Here is a 20,362-nt window from a genome sequence, read left to right on the forward strand (position 1 = left end):
TCTCTCAAGCAGACTGACGCCGGTCTAACGCTGCATTAATACCCCTTAGCACTACTGGTCACATTTCCCATGATGCCACTGGGTACAGCCCATGGCGACACTGCCCAGTAGGGGACAGTGTGACAGCTTTCCAAAAGGACCATTCGGTCCTGGAGGGCCAGTCGGTGACACAGTATCCATGATCAGGACTGGGGTACCCTGCTTTACAGAATAAACTAACCAAATGTCGATACTGAATGCAATCTGATTTAACATGGTTTCCTTAAATCCCAATTAAAGTGCTTCAGATCAGCTCAGGACTTAACAGCAGAGAGACTATTTGGCAAATTATTACGCTGCTATTTGCAATTACATCCATTATCTCTCCGCTAACATGCAGCATTAAGCCTGAGCCGCAGGAATAGAGGTCAGATAATGGATCCGGTATTCCGGAGGTGGGATCCTCTTCCAGCTCGTTTAAAAGGCCCAACAAGTGGGGGGGTGGTGGGGGGGGAGACGCAAACACAGCATGTCTGCATTTTAGCTTCAGGCCGTCTCCCAGTCCCTTCGCACTCCTCTCTCCCAGATCCAAGCATCACCAGTCTTAGCGATGCGTCTCGTGTTTCTCGGGCAAAGAGAAAGGAGGCAGGAAGCGGCCATTTTGTCATTTGCTGGTTTTAATCCCCCCCCCCCCCCCAGCTTCCCCCGTCCACCTGGCCGTACCAGAGTGCAGAGCGTCCCTGCCTTTTAAACACGAGCAGCACCTGACTGGGGGGCCCTACGCTGCGTGGTTTTTGGCTCAACTGTGTTTCCGTCTAATTGGCGTCAAAACGGTGGGTTTCATCAATGAAGGTGGTGTGTGGCTGAGCGGGTTGGCAGTCGCCGCCTATGACTGGAAGGTTGCCGGTTTAAATCCCACAGTCAGCAGAGTGACATCACCACTGGACCCCTGAGAGAAGTCCCTAAACCCCCAACTGCTCTAGTCTCAATAAAAGGTACATCTGCAAAATAAGCTGAATTTAGGATGTGATCCGCAGCTGCGTGGCTGCCATTCCCACCTCCTGATGCCGCCCCGGATGGGGATAATGGCCCACATAAACGCTGATGCTTATTAGCCCTGAGAGATGCTGCGCACCCAGCAGAAAGGGGCCCTAGTGACGGCCGGGATTAAGCCAGATACACACCACACTCTGCTCCTGTCCCACACTTTCATTCTCCACTCTCCTGTGTTATTCATGAACTCCAAATTACACTCAGCGAGGGTGCAGTTGCTCATTCCCGCAGCCTGCTGTCCTGTCTGTCTTCTGAAAGCTCTCGTCCCACAGAACATAGGCTTCTTCCCAGCTAAGTAAATATTTCATGATCACACTGAAGCAGTAGTGGGTTATCAGGCCTGAAGTGATATATTCCTCCCCCACAAAGTATGCATGGAGACACTCTGTGTGTCTTACTTAACGAAGATAAAACTCCCCCCCCCCCCCCCCCCCCCCGTGAATTTTGCTGAGCTCAATGCTCTGGAGATGACGGAGATCGAAAATTATACCGGAAATGTTCCATATGTCCTTACAGATGTTTCCTTTGCCTTCCTTCATTGAACAAACCCGTTGTCGTGGGAGAGAACTGCACAACCCCCCAGCTCTCTGTGGGGGAATGGGACCCTGCCTATGCCTTCCTGCCAATCCTGCCAAGTTTCCCCTGTAAGTTGAAGGATCTCCTAACAGGCCTGCATGTAGATTAATGTCATACCCAGGACAAAGCAATTGCAGGTTAAGGCCCTTGCTGAAAGGCCCAACGGAGTAGAATCACTCTGGGCATTCACAGGATTTGAACCAACAACCTTCCACTTGCTTGCACAGATCCCTAGGCCCAGAGCCACCACTCTGCCCCACAACCTCAAAAAAATCCTAGAATCGCCCCCAGCCTGAGGCGATATTCGAGCTGCCAAGGTGCATTGAGTTCAGGTTTACCCAGTGTGTGCTTTACTCTAATCACAGCATACTGGGTTTTCGCCGGGGCAGATGTAGGGAGTCAGGGGTTTCGGGGGAGGTGCTTACTGGCGGTCTGTTGACGAGCCAGTAGGCCTGTTCCTGACATTCCAGCACGATGCGGTCCGCCTTGCGCCTCTGTTTGGCTGCCCTGGTAGGAGCAGAGCAGTCGATGGAGAGTCAGAAAGCATACTGGGTAATTAGCATATAGCGGTAATCACTGAACTGCAAGGTAGGGTTTTCATTTTTCTGTTTCCTTTTTCACTTAGAAATGGATTTCCGACTCTAGTGTTTAGGCTGAGGTCTGATTTAACAGATAGGAGGGAAATTATGACCACACACCATGTTACTTTTTAATTTAGGTAACATCATCATCCTCTTAATACGAGATTTATTCATCCATTCTCATCTGTCCCCTTGTGTGCATTTATGAAATTGATTTCATAGCTCGATGCGACAGTATTCCCGGGCTGGGGTGGGGTTTACCTGAGCTGCTCCTTCGCCTGCATCACCACGAAGTCCCAGGTGTGGTTGATCCGTTTGTGCAACATGTTGTAGCTGTCCTGCGGAGACGATGTTTAAATGCGACATTGCCAGGTCGCACGGCTGGCTGCGTTGCTGCATGGGTTCACGTTATGACTCACAGGCCGAACCCCTCCCAGGATATCAGCTGGCAGTGTCGGATTCACAAACCCTCTTACTGATGAGAACCTAAAATGCGTTGACCCTGACGCAACATGGCGGCAAGTTGGTGGATGTCTATGTGCGATCCTACTATGTGCATAATTGGTGGGAGGTTTTCTTACACAAAAATGTTCTGAGGGCAGAAGGAAAATGATTGGTTCGGATAGATAACCAATCAGATTGCAGAGGAGGCAGGACCAAGACATCTGATTGGTTGCTCCTGCCTCCTCTAGTTGCTCGGATCCACCTCATGTACAATCTAATTGGTTATCTCTCTGAACCAATCATTTTTCCTTCTACCCTCATAATATTTTGTGTAAGTAAAACTCCCATGAGCATTCAGCTATCACATGATCTCATCAAGCAATGCTTCAGACCAGCGAATAAGAATAGCATTGAAATGTACATAAATAAAAATTTTCTCTTACCTTTTCATAGTCTATCAGCTGCCCTTGCTTTCTGATATTCTTCTTAGTCAAATAAATCGCTTTAGAAGAGCAAAAGAAAGACATGGCAAGAAACTGTGTTTTTCTATTATTCTAGTAAAGGGAAGTAATGATGTAATAGGCGAGCACATGATTAATAATTGGTAATCACCGTAATCTAGCTCGGAGGCTGGCCACTGCTGAGAGCTCCAGAAGTACGGAGTCTAGCAAAAAGGAGATGCTGTCATTTGAAACTATTCAGAAGCAGCGTGACAAAGGTGCTTTGTGATTTAACATGTCAGGGACAAGGCGGGTGGAAGGCATTTTGCTACTTTAACTGGCATTGGTTCTCATACATCAGTGTTTCCCAATCCGGTCCTCGGCGACACACAGATGATCCACGTTTTTGCTCCCTCCCAGCTCCCTACCAGACAGTCTACGTTTTTGCACCCTCTCAGCTCTGGAGCCCGGACCAGATTGAGAAATACTGTCCTACACGGTAATTCCGCAGTCTCTCCAACGAATAGTTTCGATATGCGTGCCCCCCCACATGGCCACCACCCTCTCGCGCTGCCCTCCATCTGAAGAAACCGTGGTTTTAGGTTACCTGGAAGCGATACGGCGTCTCGTCGGGCCGCAGGACGAGCGTCCTGGGGTCCTTTAGGGGGTAAATGTAGCCGTGCTTCACGATCAGATTCCCCACATGAAGTGCCTCTGAAAACACACAAAGTGGTCACTCATTTCCACGTAAACTACTCAAAGCTCAAACAAATCCACTACTCGTAGCCCAGATTTAGGCATAGTAATTCTCTAAATTTTTGTCAGTGGAATACAGTAGAACACACGATAACTAGAAACTGAGTAGGCATATTATATTTTATTTTACGGTATAGCAAGTAACTGGAAAAAACGTTGACATGGTGCACAGAATAAGCCGCGGGGATGGTGCATTCCTCATCGGAACTATAATTAATTACGAGTAATTGGGACTTTCCACTTTCCGGCTGCCTCCGCGGCCATTGGCAGTCAGGCGCTCCCGGGGGTTTCAGACCGGCGCAGCAACAGCGCTGCTAGGGGGAAGCCTAGTGTTTACAGGGAGGGGTAACTGCTTACCGGGGCAACAGGTTTTTTGCCCATTCAAGTCTGTTAATGCATCTGCCATCTACTGCCTAAAAGTCCCCTCCTTTCCATTCCGACTTCTTTTCCAATCTGGGCTGTAAATCAGGGAAATCTGCTCCCTTGCTATTTAAAACCTCATCTGCATCGCCCGGGAATTCAGGACAACAGCGTCTTGCAGAAGTGCATAATGAGGGAGACGGATAGCGATATTTCTCCAGGCATGACTGACTGCCTCTGGCTATCAGCGAAGTTTGCATCGGGACTATCAAACCGTACAGCTCAGCATGCGTAGCGGCGCGACTCGGGACTGGCCTACAGATTATTTGTACTAATAGCCTCTCAGCAGAAAGATAAATAATTCAGCAGATAAATTGACGCCAGGGGAAGAAAATCCCAAAAGCTTCAGGCGAATGGGGTGTCTATGTTATGGACAAGCTCAATTCTGACATTTATTAATTCACAGGCTCAGCAATATCAATGGAACAGAACATGCTTCTGTCAGACACGTGAATTGCATATGCTTACACATAAATGCAGCTAGGCTAATCTGTTGTATGGATGACAAATTCTATTACTTCATTTGTATTTATTATTCAAAAGACTCGTTTATTTCTGTTATTTTATTACAAAAAAAAAAAAACCTGATGACGTCTTTCGCCAGCAGGGGCGCCATCGTCGTCACGAAGGGAAAAAAACAATCGATTAACCTCACATAAGAGCACCAGGTAACGCTTCCCTACATACTTCTCGGCCCTACCTTCTTCCATGATGGAGTACTTCTGAATTAGCCACTCCACGATATCATTTCCTGGGAAGGCATAGCGAGGAAGGCATCTAGTTAGAGTCGAGAAATGCATTAAGCCGTCATAAATCAAAAACGCTGAACTCGATAAATAAATTACATAAATAAATATGAGCGCAAGGAGATCGATGACAGTCTTAATGCACAGGATTCCCGAAGACCGCCGATGTATGGGCTTTCCTGTGAAGGGCTTAAATGACCATTAGGACCCGGCCCCCGGGACACTGCACGGCCGGGTGTAAGACAACCCGGGCGGCACGAAAAATTATTTTTAAAAAGTAAAATATGTATCGTGCACCTGTCATCGCATGTGGAATCACTGTGATTAACAGTCTTTGATTCTTCATCTTTATCCCCATGTCGGGATCTTGCATCGCCACAATGACTTGTTCAATCTGGGATAAGAAGAATAGTCAAAATCGTGAAATCAAGGTGACGACAGACATAGTGAAAACGTTCAACCTAGTAATATAATAATTGCTTAATGTGTGATTTGATATGTAATCGTTATATTCATCATTAAATCACCGGAGAGACACACTCATATATTTAGGCATATATATAAGTAAACTACAAGGTTTTTCCTCTGACTATCTTAACTGCACGTCAAAGACGTTATCGGATATTCCCGACTACAGACTTTCGGTTTGATCATTTATTCGCGTTATTAATTCGGCTCCTGATTACATTAAACTAAACATGCTCAGATTGTTACAACCTTTGCTTGTCGGTTATTTTTGGGATCTTTCTGGATGGGCTCAAGGCGGGGTCTGTAAGCACAAGCAAACTGCCAGCACTTTTGTTTTACATGAAAATAGTTTGATGTCGGCCTATTGCGTTATTGTCTGGCTATAATTTGGAGGCAATATTAAACAATAGGCCCATATATTGTAAATATACATGTTGTGTTGTTTTGTTGTTATCACAAACGTATAGCCTGATCATAAATTTCATGGATACCTGGATGTTGTATGTTCCATTATATTTATGAATGAATGATTTATGTGAAGTCTGGCTTAGATTCGAGAATTAATCATATAGATTAAAAAAAGTTTTCATTTAAAACTTATCTCATATAATAAAATCCTCGTCCGAACGAACATATGTCAGAATGAAAAAACATTTAAATTATTTTTGTGATGCATCAGTATCAATAGCTACAACGTCATAACAGATATAGATATAATGCGGTTCATACTTTTGAAGTTGATGCGTATCTCCCGAAAAAAATCAACTCCAGAAGAGTCCGCGTCTGTAAATGCCTGAACTTCGGAATCGATCCTACCTTTGTTAGGCGCGGCATCTGTGTCTTGCAGCTGTTCCCTTGGATAAAGATGTTAATTGTCATGCTTACAGCATCTCGATCTCCGGCGTTTGTGAAGTTGGGATTGATGCTGTCCTGTGTTTTTTTTTTCCTTCCACACTTAAGCTCTGCTTGTTACTGCCCCATAGCGGAGCGCAAGTGAAACGGACTACCGGAGATTTGCACTGTTTTTCTGTTAGTGTGTATAATCAAAATATGACTCAGTTTGGCCAGTTAGAAAAATATGATAATAGAAAAGTATTCTTTTCCTCTCACTTTTTTTTCTTGATTTAATTACCGACTTCACGTACTTACACTGTGTCCCGTTGCACGATGTAATATTGCGAAACTATGATTTTGTGGCAGTGTTTTGTAAAGGAATTTTCCGTTTAATCATCGTCTTAGTATAAAGCTATATGGTTGTTCTGGTATCAGTGGACGTACATTATGTATTTTTTCTTCTCTTGAGCACCATGGTCATGACATGAAGCTCAGTCATTGATTACTCGCAAATGTTAGTAGTCATCCGCTGTTTATCTTGAAGATGTAAAAGTAGTGCGCGTACATCTCCTCGTTAGTATAGTGGTGAGTATCCCCGCCTGTCACGCGGGAGACCGGGGTTCGATTCCCCGACGGGGAGAGTCTGCATCTTTTTGCCTCGGTCTCAAAAGGCACCAAGCTAGAACCGGCCCCGTGTTAGTGGAAACGGGGCTTGTGACTTGTACTCATGCATAATATTCTGCGGGTCGCTCAGCAGCGCAGCATATGAAACTAGACTCGGATTGTAAGTGTGTGGTTTTGATAATTGATGTATGGATGGATGGATCCTTAATAAGAGATATAAACAATAAGGTCCAGTCGCCAACTAATCATGTAAAATACGTCATAAACTCATGGTTGTTAAACCCAGAATAAAAATGAAGACGTATAACTAGGAAAGTCAACTTGCACATTTCAATTTTGGTTCGATATAATCACGTTGTCCTTAACCCTCCAGTGCAGGAGGGGACGGTAATGCGCATCGAATGTTTCCGAACCTGTGTGTGATACAACCGAGGAAGAGCCGATGACTTCGGGGGAGGAGGGGCAGGCGACTCGGAAGAAAAAGCAGCAGAACCCAATGCAGCCTGTAGCCCATTCAAAGGCCTACTGTTGGACCTCTGCTTATTTTGCAATACGTCTTTAGTACGGACTGAAAAATGTCCGATTTCGATGAGTTTGAGAAGCAGTTAAGCGAAAATCGGCAAGGTAAGTTTGGCTTTGAAGATCGGTGTATGCTCCCTGTTTTAGGGTAATAAAGTGGCCGGCGTGTCCTAGCGCCGAGGATGGTGCGGAGGGCACTTCTGCTGGTTCCGAAAAGAAAAGCGCGGCTGGGAAATCGGTGCCTTTTATCCGAGCGCTCGCCGATTCTGAAACCTGCCCGATTCTTCTTCTCCCAGCTGCCGCAGGATCCCCGAAAACTGACCGCTTTGGTAAATCAGTGACATTCTTTGCTTGGCATTGTTATAGAGATCGCTAGGCCTGCATCCATCAGTGCCCGGCGTACATAACATGGACATTTCAATGAAACGTTATTGGGGTGCACTCGATGTGAAAGCCTGCGGTTTTATTTATTTAATTATTTACCATTATACACTTGGATCATAAATTGTGACCCGCGTATTTTCATTCGCAGTAACACACTATGCATGGATGTTTGTTGCAAGCGTTATATTTTCAAGATCACGTTTAAAGTTTTATGCAAATAAAAACGACCGCGACCACTTGATTTAAAGTCCGCACTTAATAACAGTGTTAGTTACTTGGTTTTTAAATACTACGACGAGTTTTCTATATAATGATATGATTTTGTCTCTTTCCGATGCACAATAGCCTTTCCCTTGGGTCCGAAATGCTGGCCCTGTCATCCGTACAGAATAAGTCTTTCTCACACGATCGCCGTTTCTTCATGATGTATAGACTCTAAAAATCAGCCGCGTTCCCTGGAATCATAACAACTGCTTTTAGGTCGTTATTGCAAAGTCTTGCACCTGTATCTACCTTTACAGCGGATAGCAGTAACTAACAATGATGTACAGTTATATAACAATACACATATAACTTCATTAAAGTGCAGAGAATCCAGTAAACTGAATAAACTTAAGCCATACTAACGCAACTGAAATATACAACATGCGTTACAACGGAGTCGAAAGTAGGATTGATTTATGTACCTATCAAATGGCAATCTTGTCATATCAGCTCCTTATCACTAAATCACTAAAATGTCATTCGAAACGACCTGATTCGGCTAGACGAGCACTAAGTGCCGCCGTGTTTGATAAACTAGCAGTTCCAGTCATTCATATCTGCGCTCTGACTATGCCTGCGATTGCGGTAATTGGTTATTACCGATTTACGTAAGATGCATTGGCCGCTCCGTGTCTGTACTTTTGCAGCGGTGCATTACCGTAACGCTGTTATAACTGATGCATGAAGCTGATTCCTCGAGCAGCACCTGCGTTTAAATGCTTCACTGAAAACTGCACCTTCAGGGATTTATTTAAGCTTCTATATGAAGGACCTGCTGGGATAGAAAGGTGATATTTTATTGCTAGTTTAATAAAGTGCTGTCTGTCAGATTGAAACGATATTAATTACCCATCCATCGTCCAACCAGTTATCTTAGTCAGGCTCCCCTGGAGCCTATTCCAGGCAAATTCCCCATACAGAGAGCAGAGGCAAAATTCAGGCCTCCAGACTCGGAGGCGTGAGGCAACTGTACTCACCACTGTGCTCCTATATCATTAATTAGTCTGGTTATGTTTTTATTGTTTCACAAAAGACTGACATTCAAGGGGATGTCCTTGTGCCCTTGAAATTATTAGCCATTGAGAGATGGGTGTGTTTGTTTCAGGAGGGTGTGATTGAATATGTGAATTGAATGGAGGTGCTTCATTCTGGTGAGGAAACTGGGGAGTTAGACCCCGTACCACATCTTGGTCTCCGTAAGTGACTTTTAAGGCATAGCGCTGGGTCAGTCAGCATCCAGCACCCCAGGGAAGTTGGTAATATGATTACTCTGTGACTCATGGGCTTCAAACCCACAACCATCCGGACACACATTCATAATCCCTCTGAGTTACACATCTTGGATTTATCGAAATGGATGGTAGGGGGGCAGTCATGTCGCTCCGCCCACCGTCTCACTGGTACCACGGTGTCGTCCCCCAGAGCGGGAGAAGGAGCGACACAAGAAGCGTAGCCGCAGCCGGTCTCTGAGCCGTGGCGAGAAGCACCGCCGCTGGAGCAAGGACTCCAGGGGGCGGAGTCACGAGAAGCGCAGCAGCAGCCGCGACCGCAAGGGTCGTGACCGACGGAGCAGCTCACGCGAGCACAAGAAGCACAGGTACCCCCCCTCACGGTCCCGGTTACAGGCACTGAAGCTGATATCTAGCATGGTTTGAGGCCTCTTAACAAGTTTCTTTCACAATCAACCAATTGGTTTCTTCGTGGTGGGAAGGGGGACTGTACCCATATTAAATTTTAACTGGCGTTTATAAGTAGCCCCCGCCATAGCGATGGGACCTCAAAGCCAGCCTAAAAAGTGGCGCATGGTCACACCCTCATGACCTTAAACTGCCTGCGATCCAAAGTTAAATGTAAACATTCTGCCATCTGTTTGTTTTTGCCAGATTCTGAGTGTTTACACTGTATTGTTTGGGGAAAACAACCTTCTGTTTTGTGTTTGGGCAGCTACTCTCCTCGGAGAAGCCGTAAGAAAAGGACATACAAGTACTGGGATGTTCCCCCTCCGGGATTCGAGCACATCACCCCCATGCAGTACAAGGCAATGCAAGGTTTGGATGCGACGCTTCCATGTGTGCTAGTTCAGTATTGCAAGGTTATGGTATATTGGTTGCAATGAAAGCATTTATTCTGGAGTGCCCTCCTCCCCCCTGCTGGTCAAAGAGGGAATAACACTTGGGATGATTTCAGACAGTGTGAAGAGAGCTTAAACCTAGGGGTTAGAAGCAAATGAAGGCGACGATCCGGATGTTCTGGCCGTCCCTGGTTGGGGTCTTGAAGCCCTTTCTCCTCCCCACAGCTGCAGGGCAGATCCCCACGATAGCTTTACTGGCAACATCCACCACCAGCGGCGTGGCAGTGACGCCCACCCAGGTGCCGATGGTCGGCAGCCAGATGACCCGGCAGGCCAGGCGGCTTTATGTCGGCAACATCCCCTTCGGCCTGACGGAGGTGAGTCCAGGCAAAGTCCCGCGTTGCCTTCTGTCATGCATACTGGTGTCATGTGTAGCTCAGTGAGTTAGGACACTGAGCCGGTCACAAGAAGGTTGTTGGTTCAAATCCCTTGGGCAGCAGAGTGATTTCACCATTGGGCCCCCGAGCGCAGCCCTTAAGCACTATTTGCTCTAGGAACTGTCTGGTCCTGCTTCTTCAATGAAATGTATGTTGCTTTGGATGAAAGTGTCCGCAAAATAAATAGATAAATGTACTAGACTTGTCAGTCATTTTTTTTCTCGTTTGCCTGTTTTGATGTCTTCAGACGTCTGCCTGTCTTCATTCAGTGTGTCTGCCTGTCTTTTTAGGAGGCCATGGCGGATTTCTTCAATACCCAGATGCGATTGGCTGGCTTATGTCAAGGTCCCACCAATCCCGTCCTCGCTGTTCAGATAAACCAGGACAAGAACTTTGCCTTCCTTGAAGTAAGAGTCTTTCCTGCCTAATGGCTGCTGTGTCCAGGCGGAGACCGCAGCCTTCCCTGATTAACGACGTTCTTCGTTCTGCCCTAGTTTCGGTCCGTGGATGAGACCACGCAGGCAATGGCCTTCGACGGCATCATTTTCCAGGGTCAGTCGTTAAAAATCAGGCGGCCCCACGACTATCGCCCCCTGCCTGGCATCTCAGAGCAGCCCGCCTTCCACGTACCAGGTCCGTTTTGCTTGTCGCCGTCATAACCTTAATCTTTATTTACCTTTGAAGAGCCGATCGGCAAGGCCAGTTTTTTGTACTCGTTACGGACTGACTGTCCTTCGCAAGCTGCGGATGTCTTGTCATATAAAGAGGGAGACTTTCACTTTTATTTACTTAATGTTGTAAATATTTAGCAGACAGTTTTATCCAAAGTGAAGAATGTTTTTTTTTTTTTTTTTTTTTTTGAGAAATCAGGGTCAGCCTGTCCCTAGAGCAAACTCGCCGGCCCAGTGGTGTGATCACCAGTGATGTGAACCAGTGATCTTCTGATGATAACGCTGGCATCCTAACCAGCTGAGCCACACACACACACACACAGCTCAGTCACTCACTTCTTACTGTTAACATAGGGGTGTTGTGTGGCTCTGTGATGTTTGCCCATGAAAAGAAGGTTGCTGGTTGGCAGGGTTGGCAGAGTGATTTCACCACTGGGCCCTTGAGCAAGGACCCTAACCCCCAAATTGTTCTAGGGTTGCTGGCTCCTATTCTAGTTAAAAATTCTGGACACACCTACTGAAAATGACTTGTTTTTCAGCAAGATAATGACCCAAAGCCCACCTTGAAGGTTATGCAAGTAGCTTATTACCTTGTGAACTAGGAAAGAGATGGTCCCCACAGCCCCCCAACCTAAACTCTATAGAGCTGGTTTGGGATCAGTTGGATGAGAGTAAGAGTAAGGTAGCCAGCTTGCGCGCAGAACTTGTGGAAACTCGAGGACTGTTGGAGAAACGGTCCAGGTGGGTACATATGTTAGCTGGTTGAGTCCGCAATGCTGTCATCGAAGCCAATGGCTCCTATTTTGAAGAGACAAAAATTTTGTCTTTGCAGTACTTCATATGCATAACTTCCATGCCCAAAGGCCTTTTACTATAAGGTGAATAACAGCTAAAATAGAGACAAATGCATTAAGAGCAGGTGTGTCCATACTTTTGACTGGTGCTGCATGTGTCAGCATCTCCCATGGAGAGCAAGATGGGAGAGACAAAAAACAGTCGTCAAACTGCCCCAGTATTTAGGTATTTTTTTGCTGGAGTTACATTTATCTGATATTATATAGGAGATAACGACGTCATACTGATTTGAAGTTGGCTTATTTCACTCGCGCCGTTTGCTCGTGGTCATTATCCGGCATGTTGACGGTTTGCTGTGATCGGCCGGCTTTGGGCGCCGTGCCGCTCTGTCTGCAGGGGTCGTCTCCACCGTGGTTCCAGACTCGCCACACAAGCTCTTTGTCGGAGGCCTGCCCAACTATCTCAGTGACGATCAGGTACCCCGCCCTCAGTCTCTGTCGCCGGGGAGCCGACCCACAACCCTCCTGTGTTTCTGTCCCACTGCTGCACGTGGAACTCAAGCAGGCATGCACACACACGCACACGCACGCACGCACGCACGCGCACGCACATACATACATAAAATAAACACTCGTCTCTGTGTAACTGATTAGTAGGAAAAGAAAGCCTGTCAAAGTTACCTCACCGCTTAAAATTCATTACAAGATACTGGGGGGTCAAATGTCAGCATCATGTTTAAAGCTAGCTGCTGAAAATAGCCGCACATTTGAGGTTTTTTTTTTTTTTTTTTAAAGATATTCATGGGATTTATTAAACATTTATTAGACATGTAGGTAATGAGTTGACAGTTACATTACGCTCATTGTTTATCCAGCTGTAAATTATGAAGATATTGAGACCCCGCTAATGTAAAAGGTACGTTTCCCAAAACCTCATGTTATCGACTTGCATAGTTGGAACCATTCAGTTGTTATCTAATGTTGTTAGCAAATAACCTTATTAGCAACAAAGGCTTTGGGAAACGTGCCTTACAGCTGGCGGCTTGCCAAACCAGTCACGTAGCCAGTCCCTGTGCTGCCTGTTGCTGGGTACCCTGGAATATTTGTATATCGGGTTAATTGCTGAGTGTTAGTCGGATGAATCAGCCGCGTCGTTTTGCTGCATGAAAATTTAAAATCGAGTCATCTGCGCGTCACCTAACTGACGAATACCTCCACATTGCCGTACACCTGTGTTTGCCCAATCCCAGTCCTCGGGGAACCGCCGACTGTCCACATTTTCGCTCCCTCCTAGCTCCCAGCCAATCAGGAACACCGAATACCTGGTACAGGTGTGCTGAGAGGAAGCAAAAACGTGGACTGACCGGGGGGGTACCCCCGAGGACTGGGCTGGGAAACACTACCATAGACTGTGCTTGAAATGTGGGGGAGATCGACCAAGTCCCCAAACGCTTCAGTATTCGCAGACGTGCCGTGTCTCACGTCCATGTCCGCACACTGAGAACGATGACTTCACATCCCGTTAACAGCGATGGGGAGCTGCGGAAGAATCGTTCCCTACATTGCTGTGTCGCTCGAAAGGCAGAAAATACTTCGGACCTTTTTCCCGGTGAACGATTATCAGCTTCACTGGAGTTTTCACATCGTGCCCCATGCCCTATTCTGTTATGACGTCAGTGATGGATAATATTACCATAACAACATGCACAGATGAGGTCGTCTTACTCTGAAAGTGTTGAAAGGGTCACATTTTAGACATTTTCTACTTCTCATTAGCATCTTTTATGATTTTTTTTTTTTCTTCCTATATCGCCACCCCACTGAAATCGGCCCATTATAGACATAATCCATACAGGCATTTAATAGTTTACCTATTTATTTTGCAAAAGTTAATCGCAAAACGTTTTGCGTCCACCCCTGCATTGTAACATTTTGAGCTCCGGTGTCCCACTCACTTTAGCCTAAACTGTTAAAAATGGCAAGACTCAGCCCACAAGATAGTGATCGCGGTTTCAGTGAAAGGTAAGTGAGAAGTGCAGTCAGTTTGTTTTTCTTTGATTTTTTTCCTCCTTTTCGGATTGTCATCGTAATCTTTCTTATCCAGTGTGAGTCACATGTAATCCAAGTCAAGAGGAAGGCTGTACCAAAGCAGCACTGGGGGGAGAGAGTTTGAATCCAGCAGAACTGTTAATGTATTTCACGTCAAAGCCAGTAAATGTGCCATAGACAGGTGAAATGGAAACCGCTGCTTGTATCCTGGTGTTTACATTTTTTTTGCAGTCCCTGCTACCGCTTTGATACTTACAGCTCTTTCATTTTTGTTCCCCACTTTGTCCCCAGCTAGGGGCCTGTAAGATCGTTAAGTCTTCGCTCATAATTTGTTCAGTAGTACTGACCTACTGCTGCCATGCCAACATGTAACACAAGGCAAGTAAGACATTCCGTCCCTCGCACGGATATCCTCCCTGTCGACGGCCTGCCCCTGTGGGGGGGCTCTGTCCTGGAGTGCTCTTAAGCATATGGGGTCCTTTTTTTGGGGGTTGAAGGCTGGGGAGAGACTTATTATGCTGATCACAGGGTATAAATTTGATTTTTTTTTTTTTTTGCCCCTAAGAGAAGGTAGGAGGTAGCGCCCTCTTGTGGCTGCCAGTGTCCCAGGTGACTCCTTTCTGAAGTCAGTGGTTAATGCGGCTTTACAGTAGATTCCTGTAGAATAAGTGAGGAATGATGTTAGCAGAGCTATTTCGTCCTGTTTGGCTTCAAGCCGTGGCCCCTTTAGCAGGACCCTGTGGCGGCTCTTAGCTTTACCTGTGAGTTTATCTCCTGTAGGCTTTGTCCCTCTAATTAACTGCACCAATGTGGTTCTTGGTTTTAAGAACAGGAAGTCAGTGATTCGGCTGGGTTTGTGTTCTGCCGAGTCGCCCCCCCCCCCTCCACATTGTATACATGGAACACTTAACATATAATTAGCTGTTTTTATTTAGTTTTTTTTTTATATACCATCTAGCTTAATTATTGTGGCCCTTAAAATCAGATGCAACTCGGTCCATATTTCAAAATTCGTAGTTGGAATTATCAGAGAACTTGATTAGGAATTCAGTTGTGTTGTATATGCTGTAGGATGGGGGGGGGGAATCTGTGTTATCATTCATTGACAAGAATCAAAATAGTTACTTTTGTACGCTCCCAGTAAGTAAGTCATGCAGAAAGGGCACAGGGGGCTTTGAGCTCTAGTGTTGCACCGTAATGTCGAGCCACTTGTCATAAAGCCATTTTCCTGATGTCTTCACTGTTTCCTCATGTCGTTTTGCAAAGTTTAACATGCTGCTTCTCCCACAGTTAAGATTAGCATTTCTAGCGAGGCGCCGTGCCTGGACTGTCGGGCTAATCGCCCCCCCGCGTCTCCTCCTCTTGCCCAGGTGAAGGAACTCTTGACGTCGTTCGGACCTCTTAAGGCCTTCAACCTTGTGAAGGACAGTGCCACGTCACTGTCTAAGGGTTATGCTTTCTGTGAATACGTGGACATCAGTGCCACTGACCAGGTGCGTGAGGTGGGGCAGCAGCTGGAAGGTCTGGGGTGACTCGGGGCTTCCGGATGGAATTGCTGACGCTTGTGTGGGATGCATCCCGCAGGCCGTGGCTGGACTCAATGGCATGCAGCTCGGAGACAAGAAGCTCATCGTCCAGCGGGCAAGCGTGGGGGCTAAGAATGCCAACGCTGTGAGTATTTGCCCTCGGCTGCCGCCTTTCTGATGTCCTAAACCCAACTTGGTTCCTGGGTGCCTCCCAGGAAGCTTAATGCCCCTATTTCTTGGGTTTATTTGGGTCCATGTAAATTTCTCGCTGTTACTCGAGACGATTGGACGATCAGGGGGTATCTGACACTCTTGTCGCCCCCCGGGACAGACGGCCATCATCGAGACGCCGGTGACGCTGCAGGTTCCAGGGCTGCAGCGGCTGCAGAGCTCCGGCATGCCCACGGAGGTGCTGTGCCTCCTCAACATGGTCATGCCCGAGGAGCTGGTGGACGACGAGGACTACGAGGAGATCCTGGAGGACATCCGGGAGGAGTGTTGCAAGTACGGCAACGTGCGCTCCATCGAGATTCCGCGGCCCGTCGATAGCGTGGAGGTGCCTGGCTGTGGCAAGGTGGGACCCGTACTCTCCTGTACCAGTGGCAAAAAGAAGACCTCTGTAGGCACTAAACACAGGCTCATGGGAGCATTTCTTGCACAAAAGTGTTTTGAAAACGGAATAATTTTTTGTGTAAGAAAAACAATCTGATTGGTTCAGATAGACGACGGACGATCTGATTGGTTCAGATAGGCGACGGACAATCTGATTGGTTCAGATAGGCGACGGACAATCTGATTGGTTCAGATAGGCGACGGACAATCTGATTGGTTCAGATAGGCGACGGACAATCTGATTGGCTCAGATAGGCGACGGACAATCTGATTGGCTCAGATAGGCGACGGACAATCTGATTGGCTCAGATAGGCGACGGACAATCTGATTGGCTCAGATAGGCGACGGACAATCTGATTGGCTCAGATAGGCGACGGACAATCTGATTGGCTCAGATAGGCGACGGACAATCTGATTGGCTCAGATAGGCGACGGACAATCTGATTGGCTCAGATAGGCGACGGACAATCTGATTGGCTCAGATAGGCGACGGACAATCTGATTGGCTCAGATAGGCGACGGACAATCTGATTGGCTCAGATAGGCGACGGACAATCTGATTGGCTCAGATAGGCGACGGACAATCTGATTGGCTCAGATAGGCGACGGACAATCTGATTGGCTCAGATAGGCGACGGACAATCTGATTGGCTCAGATAGGCGACGGACAATCTGATTGGCTCAGATAGGCGACGGACAATCTGATTGGCTCAGATAGGCGACGGACAATCTGATTGGCTCAGATAGGCGACGGACAATCTGATTGGCTCAGATAGGCGACGGACAATCTGATTGGCTCAGATAGGCGACGGACAATCTGATTGGCTCAGATAGGCGACGGACAATCTGATTGGCTCAGATAGGCGACGGACAATCTGATTGGCTCAGATAGGCGACGGACAATCTGATTGGCTCAGATAGGCGACGGACAATCTGATTGGCTCAGATAGGCGACGGACAATCTGATTGGCTCAGATAGGCGACGGACGATCTGATTGGTTCAGATAGGCGACGGACGATCTGATTGGTTCAGATAGGCGACGGACGATCTGATTGGCTCAGATAGGCGACGGACGATCTGATTGGCTCAGATAGGCGACGGACGATCTGATTGGCTCAGATAGGCGACGGACGATCTGATTGGCTCAGATAGGCGACGGACGATCTGATTGGCTCAGATAGGCGACGGACGATCTGATTGGCTCAGATAGGCGACGGACGATCTGATTGGCTCAGATAGGCGACGGACAATCTGATTGGCTCAGATAGGCGACGGACAATCTGATTGGCTCAGATAGGCGACGGACAATCTGATTGGCTCAGATAGGCGACGGACAATCTGATTGGCTCAGATAGGCGACGGACAATCTGATTGGCTCAGATAGGCGACGGACAATCTGATTGGCTCAGATAGGCGACGGACAATCTGATTGGCTCAGATAGGCGACGGACAATCTGATTGGCTCAGATAGGCGACGGACAATCTGATTGGCTCAGATAGGCGACGGACAATCTGATTGGCTCAGATAGGCGACGGACAATCTGATTGGCTCAGATAGGCGACGGACAATCTGATTGGCTCAGATAGGCGACGGACAATCTGATTGGCTCAGATAGGCGACGGACAATCTGATTGGCTCAGATAGGCGACGGACAATCTGATTGGCTCAGATAGGCGACGGACAATCTGATTGGCTCAGATAGGCGACGGACAATCTGATTGGCTCAGATAGGCGACGGACAATCTGATTGGCTCAGATAGGCGACGGACAATCTGATTGGCTCAGATAGGCGACGGACAATCTGATTGGCTCAGATAGGCGACGGACAATCTGCCAATCAGATTGTCCGTCGCCTATCTGAACCAATCAGATTGTCCGTCGCCTATCTGAACCAATCAGATTGTCCGTCGTCTATCTGAGCCAATCAGATTGTCCGTCGCCTATCTGAGCCAATCAGATTGTCCGTCGCCTATCTGAGCCAATCAGATTGTCCGTCGCCTATCTGAGCCAATCAGATTGTCCGTCGCCTATCTGAGCCAATCAGATTGTCCGTCGCCTATCTGAGCCAATCAGATTGTCCGTCGCCTATCTGAGCCAATCAGATTGTCCGTCGCCTATCTGAGCCAATCAGATCGTCCGTCGCCTATCTGAGCCAATCAGATCGTCCGTCGCCTATCTGAACCAATCAGATCGTCCGTCGCCTATCTGAACCAATCAGATCGTCCGTCGCCTATCTGAGCCAATCAGATCGTCCGTCGCCTATCTGAGCCAATCAGATCGTCCGTCGCCTATCTGAGCCAATCAGATCGTCCGTCGCCTATCTGAGCCAATCAGATCGTCCGTCGCCTATCTGAGCCAATCAGATCGTCCGTCGCCTATCTGAGCCAATCAGATCGTCCGTCGCCTATCTGAGCCAATCAGATCGTCCGTCGCCTATCTGAACCAATCAGATCGTCCGTCGCCTATCTGAACCAATCAGATCGTCCGTCGCCTATCTGAGCCAATCAGATCGTCCGTCGCCTATCTGAGCCAATCAGATCGTCCGTCGCCTATCTGAGCCAATCAGATCGTCCGTCGCCTATCTGAGCCAATCAGATCGTCCGTCGCCTATCTGAGCCAATCAGATCGTCCGTCGCCTATCTGAGCCAATCAGATCGTCCGTCGCCTATCTGAGCCAATCAGATCGTCCGTCGCCTATCTGAGCCAATCAGATTGTCCGTCGCCTATCTGAGCCAATCAGATTGTCCGTCGCCTATCTGAGCCAATCAGATTGTCCGTCGCCTATCTGAACCAATCAGATTGTCCGTCGCCTATCTGAACCAATCAGATTGTCCGTCGCCTATCTGAACCAATCAGATTGTCCGTCGCCTATCTGAACCAATCAGATTGTCCGTCGCCTATCTGAACCAATCAGATTGTCCGTCGCCTATCTGAGCCAATCAGATTGTCCGTCGCCTATCTGAGCCAATCAGATTGTCCGTCGCCTATCTGAGCCAATCAGATTGTCCGTCGCCTATCTGAGCCAATCAGATTGTCCGTCGCCTATCTGAGCCAATCAGATTGTCCGTCGCCTATCTGAGCCAATCAGATTGTCCGTCGCCTATCTGAGCCAATCAGATTGTCCGTCGCCTATCTGAGCCAATCAGATTGTCCGTCGCCTATCTGAGCCAATCAGATTGTCCGTCGCCTATCTGAGCCAATCAGATTGTCCGTCGCCTATCTGAGCCAATCAGATTGTCCGTCGCCTATCTGAGCCAATCAGATTGTCCGTCGCCTATCTGAGCCAATCAGATTGTCCGTCGCCTATCTGAGCCAATCAGATTGTCCGTCGCCTATCTGAACCAATCAGATTGTCCGTCGCCTATCTGAGCCAATCAGATTGTCCGTCGCCTATCTGAGCCAATCAGATTGTCCGTCGCCTATCTGAGCCAATCAGATTGTCCGTCGCCTATCTGAGCCAATCAGATTGTCCGTCGCCTATCTGAGCCAATCAGATTGTCCGTCGCCTATCTGAACCAATCAGATTGTCCGTCGCCTATCTGAACCAATCAGATTGTCCGTCGCCTATCTGAACCAATCAGATCGTCCGTCGCCTATCTGAACCAATCAGATCGTCCGTCGCCTATCTGAGCCAATCAGATTGTCCGTCGCCTATCTGAACCAATTTTTTGTGTTTGTGAAAACGGGTCTTTAATCGGGGAAACGGAGCGGGTAGAGCAGGACGGAACGCAGGCATTGACAAACTACAATGACGGACAGGGCAAACAGGTAAGACCAGGACTTAAAATAGGTCATGACTAATCAAAGTAATCGGGCAAAGCAGGAGACGATCAGGGAAGCACACGTGGGTAATCAGGGGGCGTGGCACACACGAGGAGCGGACAAGCCGGGCATATATGTATATCTATATAAAACCTCATTAATGAGGGACAGGGAACAGAACGGACAGACAGAACTGGCACAGGGGAAGGAGCCAGGACAAGACTTGACATAAGACAGGAAAGGCAGAGAAACAGATCAGAAAGGGGGACACGGAGGGAACAGGCAGGACAAAAGGACCGGGAGTGAACGAAGGGAACATCGGGGAAAGAGGAGCAGAAGCCAGAGGGAC

The 20,362-nt window shown here is 47.6% G+C and overlaps 1 non-coding gene across 1 annotated transcript; it reads left to right on the forward strand.

The window, feature by feature from the left end:
* Positions 1 to 6,865: 6,865 nt before the first annotated feature.
* Positions 6,866 to 6,937, forward strand: trnad-guc (transfer RNA aspartic acid (anticodon GUC)). Its single transcript has one exon. It is a non-coding gene; the product is annotated as a tRNA-Asp (tRNA).
* Positions 6,938 to 20,362: the final 13,425 nt, after the last annotated feature.

Source organism: Brienomyrus brachyistius, unplaced genomic scaffold (assembly GCF_023856365.1).
Source record: "Brienomyrus brachyistius isolate T26 unplaced genomic scaffold, BBRACH_0.4 scaffold124, whole genome shotgun sequence".
Lineage (NCBI taxonomy): Eukaryota > Metazoa > Chordata > Actinopteri > Osteoglossiformes > Mormyridae > Brienomyrus > Brienomyrus brachyistius.